This window comes from Podarcis melisellensis (assembly GCF_964234715.1).
Source record: "Podarcis melisellensis genome assembly, chromosome: 10".
Taxonomy (NCBI): domain Eukaryota; kingdom Metazoa; phylum Chordata; class Lepidosauria; order Squamata; family Lacertidae; genus Podarcis; species Podarcis melisellensis.
The window spans coordinates 66009104-66026485 of NC_138542.1; the positions used below are offsets into that span (position 1 = coordinate 66009104).

A 17382-nucleotide genomic window follows, 5' to 3' on the forward strand; every position below is an offset into this window, starting at 1 on the left:
TATATACTATAGTCAAATGAAATCACAGGCAGGAAGAAAGACGTTAAGATAATGGTAAATAGAGAAACTTTTTGTAATAGGTAAAGATATAATGCAGTAGAAAAGGTTTGAGTAAAAACACTGGAGGAGGGGGTCGGAAGTCAATTTATGAAACAATGTAATGGTTTGATATGAAGATTGTTGTGAAAATGTTTGAAAAATGTAATAAAGAATTATATGGCAAAAAAGGCAATGCGGCAGCTAGACTGGTGACCGGGGGCAACCGCCGAGACCACATAACACTGGTCTTGAAAGACCTACATTGGCTCCCAGTACGTTTCCACCCGCATCGTTGTGCCCGGATGCTGAGGTCCAGCTCCGAGGGTATTCTGGTGGTTCCCTCACTGTGAGAAGCAAAGCTACAGGGAACCAAGAATAGGGCCTTCTCGGTAGTGATGCGCACTCTGTGGAACACCCTCCCATCAGATGTCAAGGAAATAAACAACTATTTGACTTTTAGAAGAATGGAAAAGCATCCATTCTTCGGCGATCAGCCTTCTTTATGGTCCAGCTCTCACTTCCATACAACACTACTGGGAAAACCATAGCTTTAACTATACGGACCTTTGTTGGCAAGGTGATGTCTCTGCTTTTTAAGATGCTGTCTAGGTTTGTCATTGCTTTTCTCCCAAGAAGCAGGCGTCTTTTAATTTCGCAACTGCTGTCACCATCTGCAGGGATCATGGAGCCCAAGAAAATAAAATCTCTCACTGCCTCCATTTCTTCCCCTTCTTACCTTTCAGCATAGGTATGAAACTGCTCTGTTCATAGAATCATCACATTTGGAAGATACCTTAAAATCAATCTTCTAATGCAGAAAGTACACTGCTACAGTATCACTGGTAAGCGTCAACCTAGCCTCAGGAGGAGAGACCACCACCTCCTGAGTCAGTTCCAAGCCAGATCTCGTGATCGCTGCACATCCTTTCCCATATTCTTTGCATTTACACCCTGCTCCATCCTTTTGTCAGTCTAGCCCAGCCTTGTCTACTTCCATTAGCAACATTTGCAAAACTGTCATCTGAGATCCTTCATCCGGCAATGCTAAGGAATGTTGGAACCACAAAGTCGAAACCCCCATGTAAGTGAGGTTGTGTGCTGCCTTCTGGGTTTCTCTGTTTACATGTTTACATCAAGGAAGATGACACTGAACTTTTAAAAGCTACTAACGTGATCCTATACATGTTTATTCAGAGCTACATCCAACTGGATTCATGTAGATTTTCTCCCAGGAGTGTATAGAATTGCAGCCTAAGAGACTTGGAGTAACAGGCAATTCCTAAACGCTAGCAGAATTACATATGCATCTTGCAATTACTCCAAATGCACTCAAATATCTGCCCTTAACCATTTGGTTTAATATAAAATAATAAAAACAGCCAGGCTTCAAGGCTCAAAAATTTACTTGAGTGACAGCTTTCAGATGCAATGGGTTTGTACAGACTAATCTGTTTTAATTTATTTTCTCTCTCTTTGAAATGATCATTATAGGGGGGGAATCATACTGAATGGGTTATGCGCTTAAAAGCACCCCATTTCCAACACAAAGCATAACACTCTAGGAATCTCCAGACTCACCGATTAAAAGGATAACAAAAAACAGAGGGGGGCATCATTAAAATAATTGGACTCCTCAGAAGGCTTTAATTCTGTCATCTTTTGAAAATGACTTCTCTTAAAAACACACAACCTCAAAGTTATTCATCATTGCGTTTCCCTTTCACCAAGGACAGTGGTGAAAGCTAAATAATAACAGAGCTTTCATAGCTGGTTTTCTATGCTGTAAAGGTATTTCAGTGCTTTTACAAAGAATAATAAATCAGACCAGTGGGAGAACAAATTCAGAATCCGATGTAGTGCCTTCCAGATTGTGTGTGGACTACAACTCCCATCAGCCCCAATCACATGGCCAATGGTGATGGATTGTGGGTGTTGTAGTCCACAAAATCTGGATTACACCATGTTGGCAATCCCTGAAATATCCCAAAAGCATTTAACCCTATTGCCCTCATGTCGCCTGATCCTCCTCTTGATCTCTCCCTCCCAGCACATATTGCAAAGTAGACAGGCAGACAAATATATTTAATATAAAGAAAAGACAAGCAAGAAGTGACGTGATGGAAATGTTTTCTCTTGCTCTGAAGGGTAGGACTCAAACCTTGAATGGACCGCTTATAAACACCATCTCCAACTCAAAAGATTCCATCAACGGTGTCTCTGAAAAATTTTACACATCACTTGGGAAGACAGGTGAACTAATATCAGTGTACTGGAAGAAGCAATGAATACCAGTGTTGAAGCAATGATTCTTCAACATCAACTTCGTTGGACTGGTCACGTTGTGTAGATGCCTGATTATCGTCTTCCAAAGCAGCTACTCTACTCCAAACTTAAAAATGGAAAGTGCAATGCTGGTGGTCAACAAAAGAGGTTCAAAGACTCTCTCAAGGCAAATCTTTAAAAATGTAGTATAAACACCAACAACTGGGAAACACTGGTCTGCCAGCACTCCAATTGGAGAACAGTCTTTACCAAAGGTGTCAGGGGCTTTGAAGATGCTCGAACTCAGAATGAAAGGGAGAAACGTGCTAAGAGGAAGGCACGCTTGGCAAACCCTCACCATAATCAACTTCTGCCTGTAAACCTATGTGCCCACCATAGAAGGATGTGTGGATCCAGAATTGGCCTCTACAGTCACTTACAGACTCACTTTTAAAACCATGTTTATGGAAGACAATCTTACTCGGCTACAAATGATTGCCAAAGAAGAAGATGACCCAGGACACACACATTAATTAAGGTGGTTTCTGAAGCTCTGTTGCTGATTCCACATGCCTTTCACCAGCATGGAATATATTCTGTACAGAGTCCAGATCTACTAAAGAAACTTCCTAAAGCAAGAGTGGACTCAATAACACCGGGGACTAAAGTTACCACTTGAATTTTCCATGAAGTTCAGTTCCATGGCAAATCTGGAAACTCCTGCTTGAGAAAAATACCTGAAATATTTCAAGGGGAAGCAAATGTTCCCACAGAGAAATTCTCCAAAGGACTCCATGCATCCATAAATTAGGGACAAAGAAATCACCACAGAAGAATTTTGAAACAGGCAGGTGTGTCTGGATCCATTCTCCGTGTTCAAATTTCTCAACGGGAGAATGGAATTAGACTGTTGATGTGGCTCCTCCAATAGTTTGTTTCAGGAAAATGATCAATACCCATTTATCTCGGATGAGACCCACTCATCTGACATTACCCAACTGCAGTTGATTTCATTGAGGAGAAATGGATACTCTTCCTGAGCTTCTTTAATATCTATTAAGGCCCAGAAACATATGGCAACAGTCCTTTAATTGGCATAGACCTAGAAACCATCCTTCAGTGACCTGGTTGAAAAATGGCTGTTCCTTGTGGATAGGTTTCTTAGAAAAAAAAGTCCCTCTTCATACACGCAAACACACATGAGAGATTTGCTCCCAAGCATTTTGATGTGCATCTGTGCGGTTCATACTGCTGTCACTGAGCTCCGTTTTTTAGGAATGTCTGTATACAAGGTGAAGGTGATGACCCTAGATCCTATGGAATGGAATGGACTAAAACTTTGGTCAAGAAACTGCGGCTCTAACACACCCGTGGAATACTACCAGTTAAGCTCTCATTCAAGTCCTCTGTGTTGGAGAGGATGTCAACAGTTAGGTTCATATTTCCAATTGGGAATGCAAGCTGTGCAATTATTCTGGAAAATCGTATTTGAAGAAGTTTCTTCTATTACAGAACAGGTGATACATCTACATTTGAACGTCTATCTTGTAGTCTTGTTTGGATATCTTTCAGGACATATGGAATGCTTACATATGTTTCAATTACAATTGGTGGGTTATTCTTATTGCTAATCACTTTTCTTTGTGATGTATCTGCGATTAAATGAAAGAAGGGAACTCCCAGATATTCTCTGTTCTGTGTTTTTGCCTTTTAAAACAAAACAAAACCTGCCATTGCATTTGGTTTGGCTCGAGTGACCTTTGGCTGCCTCTCCTCTTTGCTATTGACTCCATCTCCCCGGAGTCTCCTATCAAATATACTTCTACCACGAGCCTTACAAGGGACAGCTGCGCTGACACACAGCTCTTACCACCTGCTGAGGAAGCAGCTCTGGCTTTACATGAAATGAAACAAACAGAGCAGACCACGAGAACAGAACAGAAAGTTACACTGAATGCAGAGAAGGCTGTCCACCGATCCAGCATTTTAAGCTGCTTTGTGAGTAAGAATGTAAGAAGGAATTGGAGCCTGCTGGGATTAACTGGGTCAATTCCCTATGCAGAGTGAGCAGTGTTTGGCAAGTGAATCTTGGTTCCAAAGAGACTTCGCTGGTTGCAATAATGTACATAGAGATATGCTTGCAGGTGGCGCTGTGGTCAAAACCACTGAGCCTCTTGGGCTTGCCAATCAGAAGGTTGGCGGTTCGAATCCCCGCGATGGGGTGAACTCCCGTTGCTCGGTCTCAGCTCCTTCCAACCTAGCAGTTCGAAGGCACGGCAAAAAAGTGCAAGTAGATAAATAGGTACCACTCCAGTGGGAAGGTAAACGGCGTTTCCGTGTGCTGCTCTGGTTTCAGTGTTCCATTGCGCCAGAAGAGGCTTAGTCATGCTGGCCACATAACCCAGAAAAACTGTCTGTGGACAAACATCGGCTCCTTCAGCCAGTAAAGTGAGATAAGCGCCGCAACCCTAGAGTCGTCTGAGACTGGACTTGTCAGGGATCCTTTACCTTTACAAGAAAGCAATTAAGAAATGCATAACTTGGCTAGAAAAGCTTCTCATCTAACTAGTCTGGGGGAAGACAAAGCAGTCATGCTTGTTCCTATGTTCTCTCAAACAATAGCTCCAAGAAGACATCTCATCTTGATGTCAGTGGGCATCTTCGGGGTAGTTGGTTTGTTACATCCAAGGTTCCTGAAGCTCCTTAATCTCTGAGCCCTGGCATTGTTTGCTATCCATGACCTTTCCTTTTTTAGGCATGTGCTACATTCTGCCATTTGGAAAGTTCATTTTTGATCTTTGCCATCCTCCTAGCTGCATGATAACCCAATCCTGGCAAGAACCTCATGCTCATTATTCTGCTAATTCACCCAGATTTACTCACTCGTTGCCTTGCAATATTTACATTCTGGCACTTAGAAGGGAAATGACCTCTTACTGCTTACCACAGCTGCCAAGAGGTGGACACTGGTGGCTTCTCAGAAACGTAGAGAGATGAAATTGGTTCTCCCAGGGATTGCTGGCACTATGAATTCTTTATATTGAACAGTTGGCCTGCAGTAACCCAGAGGATATTAGATTTCTTCAGAACAAAACAGGCAATGCTGAAAATGTCCTTAAACAGTTCTGTTCCGACAGCTGCCCTCCCTCCCTCCTGAAGGGATTGCCGCCCTTTTTAAGGACAAAATTTCCTCTCCTAGATGAGCAACTTTTAACCTTTGTCTCCAATCTCCCGTGGCCTGTTGCTGTCAATAGAAATTGACAATACAAGAAGGCAGGGAATGAGTAGTGAAGTTAAGAGAGGTTCTAAAAGGGGTCGAGAAGGGGAATCCTGCAGCCCAAATAATGGGAAGTTGCTTTAGCATCTACAGGCGATGTTTCTTTAGATTTGAGATTGGTTCAACAAAATTTGATGTTCCAGGTGTGCTGGAGTCCACAGCGTTTTTCAAGGAAGGAACTGGCTTGTTTGGATAGATGCTGGTGACAGGTAAAAGGTAAAGGTAAAGGACCCCTGGGCGGTTAAGTCCAGTCAAAGGTGACTATGGGGTGCGGCACTCATCTTGCTTTCAGGCCGAGGGAGCTGGCGTTTATCCACAGACAGCTTTCCAGGTCATGTGGCCAGCATGGCTAAACCGCTTCCGGCACAACAGGACACTGTAACGGAAGCCAGAGCACACGGAAATGCTGTTTACCTTCCCACCGCACTCATACCTATTTATCTACTTGCACTAGTGTGCTTTGGAATTGCTAGGTTGGCAGGAGCTGGGACACAGCAGCGGGAGCTCACCTGTCGTGGGGATTCAAACCACCAACCTTCCGATCGGCAAGCCCAAGAGGCTCAGTGGTTTGGACCACAGCACCACCCATGACAGGAGCATGATCCAAGAGAACATGGAAACTTGACTTGACATTCTTCAGTGTGGTCCTGATCACATTGTGTAGGTATAACTCCTGAAAAGGAACATAGGAAGCTGTCTTACTCCAAGTTGGACAACTGGTCCATCTAACTCAGTATTGTCCACACTGACTGGCAGCAGGTCTGCAGAGTTTCAGGCAGGGGACATTTCCAGCTCTACCTGGAGATGCTGGGGACGGAAACTAGGAGCTTTCCCCTGCAAAGTTGATGCTCTACCCCTGAGCTATGACTGCTCTCAACAAGCTTAGATTTATTGCGTGGTGAGTTTCCCCCTCCCCCCATGGAAATAATGACACATGACACATTTATTAAGGTTAATGAGCTAAATAAGGCCACAACTTTTATTGGTTACAGGTGATGAGCGGTATTGGCTTAGGCATTGGTCCTAACCGACTATATCCAACTTCAGCCCATCCGCTAGAAGTCCGGGAAGAGTTACCCACCAGTAGGAGGAGTCTTGCTGATGCACATCAACAAGGAACTCCCCCGGGGTCACCGCTAGGGGGTGTGCCAGGCTTTGGACAGGGCCACGCCCCCAGAATCCTTTATTGGACTACCCTTCAATATGTGGGACAGGTGATGGCGTAACCTCCCCTCTTCCATCTACAGAGCAATACCAATGCCTAACTGCCAATACCAATAAAGTTGTGATGATTTGCTATGAGGTAGGCGAAAACCAAGTGGCTGGTGCCAATTTGCCAAGTGGAAAAATTCCTACCAGGCCCCTCGACGGCGAACAACCAAGGTCCATAGTAAGGTCAAGGAACGAAAACCTTATAGGCCGGGAGGGTGGGAAAAGCAGGAACAGCTGGTAAGCGGCAAAGAGGGAGATCCCCGGCCACGTCCTGCTTTAAATAAGGCAGGCCACACCCCCAGAGCCAGCTGATTGGCTGGCCAGGAGGTGACGTGGCCGGGAATCCCCCCAATTGCGCAGGGACTGGGTTCCAGCTACTGCCCTCAACTCCACCTCCTCCGAAGGGCGGAAGTGGCTTTAGTGTGTTGGAGGAGTTGAGAGAACAGTTACCCTGGTAAGCACTTTAACTTATCCAATAAGCATGTGCAGCAGAAGTGAAACATTCCAAACAGAGGTCTCCAAGCTTTAATTGCTCAGGTAGAAAAGACAAAGGCCATTGCAGCACACAATCTGATTGCATCTTCAGAGGCTCTTTCATGCCTTCAGCCGGAGGCACCATGTTCGGTCTTGTGGATGGGGGAGAAGTACCTTCCATTCATTCAAGGAAGTCGAACAGCATTCACAACTTGGCAGTGCCTCTCTGATGCATGCATACATCCATAGCTGAGGCTTCAGTAAAGTCCCAGGCACACTCAACCGACAGTACCAAAAATGGAAATGTTTGTTATTTTCCCATCACAAAAACAGGGAGTCACACCATGCTTGTAAAGTCAAACAAAGGAAAAGTTCAGATGGCACCAAGATCGTCAAGATGGAAATAAACAACAGCGGCCGAGGAGAAAAACAAAGAAGCTGTGCTTCCAGAGTTAGAAATTACACCCCTCTTAAAAATGCAAACAAAATGCAAAATAATGCAGGGCAGAGGGAGAGACAATGCTATAGGCGACATTCACACCATATGATTAAAGCATTGCTTCCTCCAAAGAGTTCTGGGAGCTGTAGTTTGTTAAGGGTGCAGAGAGTGATCAGGTGACCCTTATTCCCCTCCCAGAGCTGGTTTAAAGGTAAAGGTAAAGGGACCCCTGACCGTTAGGTCCAGTCGCAGATGACTCTGCGCTTGCGGCGCTCATCTTGCTTTATTGGCCGAGGGAGCCAGTATACAGCTTCCAGGTCATGTGGCCAGCATGACTAAGCCGCTTCTGGCGAACCAGAGCAGTGCATGAAAACGCCATTTACCTTCCCACCAGAGCGGTACCTATTTATCTACTTACACTTGATGTGCTTTTGAACTCCTAGGTGGGCAGGAGCTGGGACCGAACAACGGGAGCTCACCCCGTTGTGGGGTTTCAAACCGCTGACCTTCTGATCGGCAAGCCCTGGGCTCTGTGGTTTAGACCACAGCACCATCCACCTCCCTATAGAGCTGGTTTAACCATTAATAAATAGTCAGATTGAACTCAGAATAGCAGCTCTGGGAGAGGCACTGAGAGTCACCTAATAACTCTCAAGAGCCTTAATGTACTATAGCTCCCAGAACTCCTAGAACAGCCATGACTATTTGTGGGAAGCCATGACTCTGAGCAGGAGAAAGCTGGATACATTCCAATAATTTCATCTGTACATCTGCTTTGGATTGGCTATATATAGGGGTTGAACAAACTCTCATCTGCACTATCTAATTCCCTTTGGGTTTCCTGATGCAATTTGCAACAGAAAAAACTGAAAGTTGCTGACAAAAGAGATGTACCTCCAACTCAGGGTACATTGTTAACATCACAGACCAACTTGGTCTTGTAAAAAACCCACGAATGATGAGGCAGACTGATTCTCCTTGCACTCCCAATTTCATACAAGGTCACTGTATATGTCTGACACATATCCCAATCACTCTATCCAAAATATAGGTGGATAAGAACATTATACACATGAACACAGTGGGCAAACTCTAGCCCTCCAGATGTTCTTTGACTACAACTCCAACCGTAATGCATTCCTAATTATTTCCTAACATAGAAATGCTGGCTATGCCTGATGGACGTTGGACTCCGTACTTTATTTATTTGATTATTGCATTTATATCCCACTATTTTCTCCCACAAGCACGAGGTGGTGTACATGGTTCTCATCTAATCCCCACAACAACCTTGTGAGGCAGGTTAGGCTGCCCCAAGGTCGCCCAAGGAGCTTCATGCCCAAGTGGGGATTCAAACTCATGTCTCCCAAGCCTGATATTCTAACCATTACACTAAGCTAGCTCTCGACATCAGGGTTTCCCAAACTTGGCCCTCCAGCTGTTTTTGGACTACAACTCCCATCGTCCCTAGCTAGCAGCACCAGTGGTCAGGGATGGTGGGAATTGTAGTAGTTGCATTAACCCCACCCCAATCATTCAGTTTATCTGTACCGTTCCACTTTTATTTTACACCATGAAGGAAGGACCAACAAAGGGGGGAGACTTGACATAAGGCAGACATAATCCCCCAAGTGTACCAACGTGTCCGCAGCGAGCCCTACCCAGTTGGCATGCCAACCTTGATGGGTCCTAGACAGAAGATTGTTACACTCACAAAGGACCTGCATATAGAAGTGGATTCAGTACGGACTGAAACAAAGGATAGTGACCAACCCTTCCCTCTGGGGGCAGGAAACAGTGAACTCCTCTTTGTCCTCATGAATGTAATCATGGGGAGGGGGAAAGGAGGAACCGGACAGGTGACAAGACACTCAGGTTACTACCACAACTCCTCCCTGAACCCTTCCTCTTTGTGATGCGTCAGTGATGTAGTCAGGATGTAGTCTTAGGGGTGTAGCACGGGGGATTAATAGCTAATAAAAGTTGGGGTCTTCTTTTCTTCAGGGCTTCCATCTTGCTTCATCCTGTAGTGAGTTGGAGTCCTGTCGCGACAGTCTCAATGAAGACTAAGCTTACTGGCTGCTGTTTGGCTCCAATTGTCCTGGTTGGTGTCTTTGCTTTTTGTCTAAGGGAGCCCTCGGATTTCTCTCTTAACATAGTCCAAAAACAGCTGGAGGAACCCAAGTTTGGGAAGCCATGCTCTACACGAATTCTATACAGGAAGTTCTGAGGCGTCCGCAGAAACAGCAAATTGCAGCTGCCTGAATGGAACCGGGAAAGTAAGATTTGACTCTATCAGCATCCATTTCGGATTCACCAGTGGTCTGCCTCCAGCTTCTTCTGCTGTGTGACGGGCATGATCAAACAGCCTGAAAGCGGGGAAAACAATCCTCAGACACTCCTGTGCTCCATGGCATAAGAGCGAAAAGCTTGTTGGAACGCAACAGGAAGCCGGCCTATGTTGTCGGCTGCTCTTGAATGAGGCAGCTTGATTTCTGATCTGGACAGTTGAGTTGGGAATTGTATCTGTGATAATAATGGGATCAGTCAGGGGGAAGCTATTTTTAAAAGACATGCCTGCGGGCCAGAGGGTAACCCCCAAGGGAGAAAAATAATCCAAACTGCCTTCGTTCGTTTATGCTCTCGCAGCCGCATTGTGGCCAGCCACTCTTGGCTGGCAGACGTCGATGGAGGTGTGGGAACGAGCAAAAGCAAGGAAGGCAAGCTGAAGGAGAGGTGGGGAAGAAGAGGCAGCTTGGGAGACAGGTTTAGAGGCCAGCAGGTGTGTGCCAATTGGCTTGATATGGCAAAGATGAGCAATTTCAGAGGAGGGGGAGAAAACCTGCAATCAAGCAGCGTATAAATTTCACGAAATAAGTAAGTAAAAGAAAGGCGTTTCCCCTTTATTTGGTAAAGGACCCCTGGACGGTTAAGTCCAGTCAAAGGCAACTATGGGGCTGTGGTGCTCATCTTGCTTTCAGGCCGAGGAGTGGGTAGCGCTGTGGTCTAAACCACTGAGCCTCTTGGGCTTGCTGATCAGAAGGCCGGCGGTTCGAATCCGTGCGATGGGGTGAGCTCCCGTTGCTCTGTCCCAGCTTCTGCCAACCTAGCAGTTCTAAAGCACACCCGTGCAAGTAGAAAAATAGGTACTGCTATGGAGGGAAGGTAAATGGCGTTTCCATGCACTCTGGCTTCTGTCACGGTGTCCTGTTGCGCCAGAAGCAGTTTAGTCATGCTGGCCACATGACCCAGAAAGCTGTCTGTGGACAAACGCCGGCTCCCTTGGCCTGAAAGCCAGATGAGCACCACAACCCCATAGTCGTTCTTTATCTTTACCCTTTATTTGATAGTATCTTGGGCACGTGGCTGTTCTTCAGCAGCCCGGAATGGAAGGACTCTTCCTGTTTTGGGGATGAAGGACCACAGCTTAGTGGTAGAGAAGATCCCAGGTTCTGTCCACGGCCCACTGCTTGTTTGTGGCCCCCAGAACACTGCTCAGAAGTGCATGTGGCCCCCGAAAAATGTTCCCTTGGCTTGCCATCAGCAAAGCTCACTTTCTTTCTCCTCCTTGGTGCATAGAGAGGGGCTTATTCATGAGCAGTCACCATTGTGATCCATGGTGCCTCCCTTATCCCTCATGCAGAATGAGGAGAGCTGCTGAGCAGTGCTGAGGAGAGGAGGACAGTGGTCCCAGGGAAGGCCAGGACAGGCAGGAGTAAAGGCCCAGTTCCCAGGATGGTACAACAAGCCTTCTTCCCAGAAAATGAAGCATCATAGCGCTATGAGGGAAAGGGCAGGGTGTTCTTCTAACAACTGTCATCACCCTTAATAAACTACAGTCCCCAGCATTCTTTTTGGGGAATATATGACTGTTTAAAGAGATAATCCTTTGAATGTATAGCAAAGATGAGGACTGAGCCTAAATCACCTTCTGACCAATTTCCATAAATTCATCCCCAGTGACCACTATCCTAATACAGTTGTACCTTGGAAGTCAAACAGCTTAGTTCTTGAACGTTTTGGCTCCCAAACTGTTCCAGTTTGCAAACTATTTTTGGAAGCCGAATGTCTGGTGGGGCTTCAGTGGCTTCCAATTGGCTGTAGGAGCTTCCTGCAGCCCATCAGAAGCCGCATTTTGATTTTTGAACGTTTTCGAAGTCGAATGGACTTCTGGAATGGATTCTGTTTGACTTCCAAGGTACAACTGTAACAAAAAAACTAAACAAAAAAACTATTCAAAATAACAGTTGTCACATCCCACTAAGGAAGATGATAACACAATACAGTTCAAAACAGTAACAATTAATTAATTGCACATTTATTCAGCCTGCAATTAAAATTAATTGGTTTGATGAATTCAACAAAACTGATGAACTTGAGCCAAAGTCTGATATTCTCGTTAACATCTCCAGGGCCCCCTGCTACCCACACCCCTCTAGGTAATCTCACTGGTCTAAATGTGAACTTTATGGCTACAATACCCGCACGACTTTGTCTCCTTGTCTCTTCCCCCTCTCTCCCACTCCATCCCTTTCTGCTTTGTGGAACATATACCTTCGTGAAGAGCTGTGGGAAATTCAAGAGTTTGCTCGCTTTTTTGTGCTATCCAAAAGTGTTGGTTTTGGATCCCTTTACACCCTTTTATGAACCAACACAGTTGCCTCTGCTTTTAACATGCCTTTAAAAAAAGATAAGTTTCTCGGAAACTGCATCTGTGGCTGCATGCCAGCAGGATTGTTTTGTGTAGCGTAAAGGAAAATAATCTGCATTTTTATAAAGAAAGAAAAGAAGAAGTCATTTATTGGATTGAAGAAGCAGGCAAACGAGAGGTCACTAGATTTGGCACTTTTTTTTAACTCAAAGTTATTTAAGACATGGTTGAAAGAACACACTTCTGTACAATGCCTACAAGATGATGTTACAAGCTCCCCGACCCCTCGTTTCCAACGCCATCCTACTCTTTGCGAAAGAGAAGAAAACAAGCAAAGAACAAAACAAAAACAAAAGGTCAACCCCTTATTCATCTCCACAACTCATTAGAGATGAGATGAACATTTCCAAACCATTTAGCAATGGAGAACAAATTGCTCATTAGTCTCAAACACAGCCATCCATGAGGGCTAGTGTATTCAAAAGTCATAATGACCGACATGATAAATGACCCTATCTTGACAGGGGGAACATTGCACTTTGGCTACCCCTTGTCAACAGACCAATCCCCACCAAGGTGACACCGGGCGAGGGGGAGGCAGAAGTTCCATTCATGAGCATTCTTGCTCATGAGTAGAGTATTGTAACGTTGATTATATTCCTTTGACTCTTGTGCCCTTATGGAAGGGTGAATTGGTAAGCTTCCATTTTTCTCAGTTTCTCATTTTTCCAATCTTGAGATCAGTTCTCCAGGTTTCCACATTGGCCTGATCCAACTGGGCTCTACTTATGTCCTTAAGAAGGTCCAGTCACCTGGCTCTGTGTTGCTGGCACGGAACTCCCGGCTTTGACCTTTGTAAACTGTAATGAGGGCAATTGAAAGACCTTCCTGATGTTTTTCTGTATCAGCTGAGACCGAAGCAAGGGGTCCATGCGTGGTCTTAAGGCACTGAAAAGAGAAAGAAGGGAAGAGGAAAGGATCGGCACCCAGCAGTCCATAAACCTGGTGAAGAAATACGTACTGGAGGGCAGCTTGGAAGGGTTGAGTGTCATGAGAGAGGCAGGAACATCTCCTTCTTTTTAAATCTAAGGGCTTATCCACACTTAATTTTTGCCCTGTTCTTTCCAGGTCTGTGCTTTAAATCTCCATCTCTGAGTGTGTGTGGGGTGGGGGTGGCTTCCCCTGCCAAAACCTGCTCTTTTAGGCCAGGAAGGTTTGAGGCCTAGTTCTCCAACTGTCACTCCTCTGACCACTTCTCCAACTGTCACTCCTCAGACCAGGCAAGGAAGGCTGAAGTGCCTGAAACTTGGATTTGAAGCCTAGCCCTCCAACTATTTCTCCCCAGGACAGGCCAAGAAGCATTGAAGAGGCTTAATTACTGACCTTCACACAACCTGAGGCCTTTATTGAGAATGCCTGCCGGAAGGAGAAAATGAGGTGCAAAGAGCCAGAAGAGCATAATTGGGACTCACAATTCCTCTAAAACAAAGAATTGGCAGATAGCCAACGCCATCTTCCCTGACTCAGAAACAGAGCAGGTTGGGGAAGCCGAGAAAACGGAGCAAATAGAACAAACACTGAGTAACAATGTTGGGGGAACCTCACCCCCCCCTTTAAGGAAGATGATAATGACCCGACCCCCCTCCTCCCAGAAAAAGCTAATCCGTCCAAGAGGGCAAGAGCAGGAGCAGGAGCAGGAGGGATTCCCCCCACTCCTAATGCTGACCCACCCATGACTCTAGAACAAGATATTAGAGGAGCCTGCTTTCAACCAATTCCGGATACGCACCCCTACCAAGAGATTTGCATGTTGTCTGCAGAAACTATGGTTCTGGTTCTCCAAAGACTGAATGAAATCCTCACCAAAATAGTTAACATTGAGAAACAATTGGATACTAGTTCCTCCGCTTTAAATGCCCAAAGGCTTAAAAGGATGATAAGAAATGACTTTGTTAACAACTCACCAACTCCAACTATGGATGAAGTGAGGTCCTGTCAAGTCTTGCAAATGAACCAGATAATGCTTGAGATTCACCGATACGCTCATAGGTGGATGAACCGCAGACAAATTACTATGTCCTTGTCTCAGCTCCTGACTTACCATTACCGAAATGTAGATCTAGAAAATTTCCACTTCCTGCCTACCTTGAGAAACATCACGTGCCTATTTATGACCTTTAGGTCATCAGCCCTCCCATCTCGACTCATGGAGATAAAGGATACTCTATGGTGGTTGCATTCTCTCTGCACAGTGAGGGTATTTAAAGACGAAACAAGGAGGCAATTGGTCCCTTGCATAGAGTCAAAGCTAATGCGGATAAGGGAAACCAAGCTCAACACTAGAAACACTAATTGCCCGAAGGAAGAAAAGAATTCTGTAAGCCTAGAATTACAAGACTTGAAGAAGAGGCTAATGAGTATAAAGACTGAGATTTCCACCCCAAATATAAGGACAGTAGAGCCTAGAGCACAATATTTAAAGACGTCCAACAGCTCTTTATCCCATAGAAAGACATCAGTGCAACTCCCTGTTCCCGTTTCAAACGACACCGAATTAGATGAGGAATTTGGCGCCTCCGACATTTCTATGGCAACAACACCTAAAGAACTCTATGTCCTGACAATCTGGAGATATCCAGCACCCAATCTACATCTGGACCTTTGCCTAATGTTCCAAAAACATATCAGAATGATCAACCTTCTCTACTGTACTCCTGGTGAGACAGGGTGGACAGATCTTCTGAATTCGAAGCTGGCTCTTTGTTGGCCAGTGATCCACATTTTATAGCACATACCTCATTAATACTCCCACAGCCACAGATAGAACCAACAGTCCTCCAATCAATCCAGGAGGGAGAGGGGGGTTGACAGTTAACGAAACACCATGGGACTGCCTTCCCCGCTTGGGGTGCGGTTGGTTGGGTTTTATCTTCTAGGGATACTTAGTCAGGTATCAGGGTCAGATTTAAGGTGCTGCTTTTGACCTTTAAAGCCCTTCACGGCCTAGGAGCCTCGTACCTACAGGACCGCCTCTCCCGGTATGCCCCACGGAGAGCCTCAAGGTCCATAAATAGCAACACCCTAGTGGTCCCGGGCCCTAAGGAAGTTAGATTAGCTTCAACCAGAGCCAGGGCCTTTTCAACTCTTGCTCCGGCTTGGTGGAACGCTCTGCCTCATGAGACCAGGGCCCTGGAGGTTCTGATTTCCTTCTGCAGGGCCTGTAAGACAGAGTTGTCCTGCCTGGCCTTTGGCTTGGAGCCAATTTGATTTCCTCCCTCTCTTTCTTTTTTCTTTTCCTTTCTCCTCCTGCGATAAGGCTACATTTTAGTATTTGAATGTTTCAATATTCTAATGTTGTATTTTAATTTTGTTTTTAAGTTGTAATCATTCAACTTGTTTTTATTATTGCTTGTTAGCCACCCTGAGCCCGGCCTTGGCTGGGGAGGGCGGGGTATAAATAAAAATTATTATTATTATTATTAATCAATGAAGAGATCATTGCCGGCATGAATGAATGAAGGAATGAAGACGGCATAGTCGGACATCCCTGCATGCTGGGCTGTTCCTTCCTCTCCCAAACTCACTGTGCTAGGAACTGGGTCCTGGGTCTCCATCAGCCCACTTTGCCTTCCGAAAAGTTTTTCTCCACTTCCCCATTTCTGTGATCCCAAAGGCTTCCCCTGTAAATATTCAAAAGCAATTACTGCCTTGGAGAACCATAAATAAGGTCTATGTCTTGGCAGTTTTATGCCTGCAGTTTCAGGAGGGGAGGCAGATGAGTGATTTCATTCAATGACAAATGGGTTTGATTGGACAAGTGTTGTGGTTCATTAACCTTATGATAAGTTTGGGTTCTCTGCTTAAAAATAAAAAGCTTGCTGCTGAATATAGATAGGCCAGTGGATCACACAGCAAAGGAGAAACAAATATCCATGTTTTCTTCAGTGTCGAGGAATTCTATTCTACGGATGGCTTTCAAACTTAACAAGTGACAGCCTATTTCTCATATGTATTTCATATTCTAGTTTTGGGATGAGACACGTCAGATGAACTGAATGCTAAGAAGACAAACCTTCTTCCTTAGTTCTGTTATGGACAAGGAGCTGGAGAGAGAAGCCACAGACCCTTTAGGTTTTATCTGTAATTATCCCCTCCAAATACCTTTAAAAAGGAAATCCAGAGTTTTCTTGCTGTAGAATGAATGATTTGAGCAATGAAATCATTGACTTATCAGAGGCCCTGACCTCTGCCCCACCATCACATGATCTCAAAGAGATGAGTTCAAGAGACATTGTCAAAATGGTGGTGTGCTATTTCTTCCCTGTGGAGATCTGCTAATTTCCTGTTTTGAGGCATCTCTTAGTAATGGATTGTATGTCCGGGTTGGTTCTTTCCACAGCCTGGTGCACCTAAAGCACTCTTTGGAGAGTGGTCTAGATGAAGCAACAGTGTGGCCCAATATAAGGCAGTTGCTACCTGTTCCTGTCTATAGGAAGCAAAGTCACACATGGGAAGAAATGGGAATCATGAAGGTTTTGTGGCCTGTATCGAAGGAGGATCTGGAAGAGGATTAGGGCTCAATGTCTTTCCATGCAGAAGGTCCAAAGTTCAATCCCTGGAAATTAAACAGGTAACCCCTTACACAAACTCAGTAGTAGAGCATCTGCTTTGCATTCAGAAGGTCCCAGGTTCAGTCCCAGCCCTGGTCAGCAATAATAATAATAATAATAATAATAATAATAATAATAATAATAATAATAATTTATTATTTATACCCCGCCCATCTGGCTGGACTTCCCCAGCCACTCTGGGCAGCTTCCAAAAAAATATTAAAATACTATAATATATCAAACATTAAAAGCTTCCCTAAGCAGGGCTGCCTTCAGATGTCTTCTAAAAGTCTGGTAGTAGTTGTTCTCTTTGACAGTAGCTAAACAGCATCAACAATATTGGGCTACATGCCATTCAAGACATCTAGCTGCTGGAGATATAATAGGGACAACACTTCCTTAAAACCTATGTTCCTAC

General features: G+C 45.0%; 1 long non-coding RNA gene across 1 annotated transcript; it reads right to left on the bottom strand.

Annotated features, from left to right (window-relative positions):
- Positions 1 to 12533: 12533 nt before the first annotated feature.
- On the bottom strand, positions 12534 to 13729 carry LOC309378907. Its single transcript, XR_014172278.1, has 2 exons — positions 13547 to 13729; positions 12534 to 13302 (listed from the first exon to the last, which is right to left on the bottom strand). It is a non-coding gene; the product is annotated as an uncharacterized lncRNA (long non-coding RNA).
- Positions 13730 to 17382: the final 3653 nt, after the last annotated feature.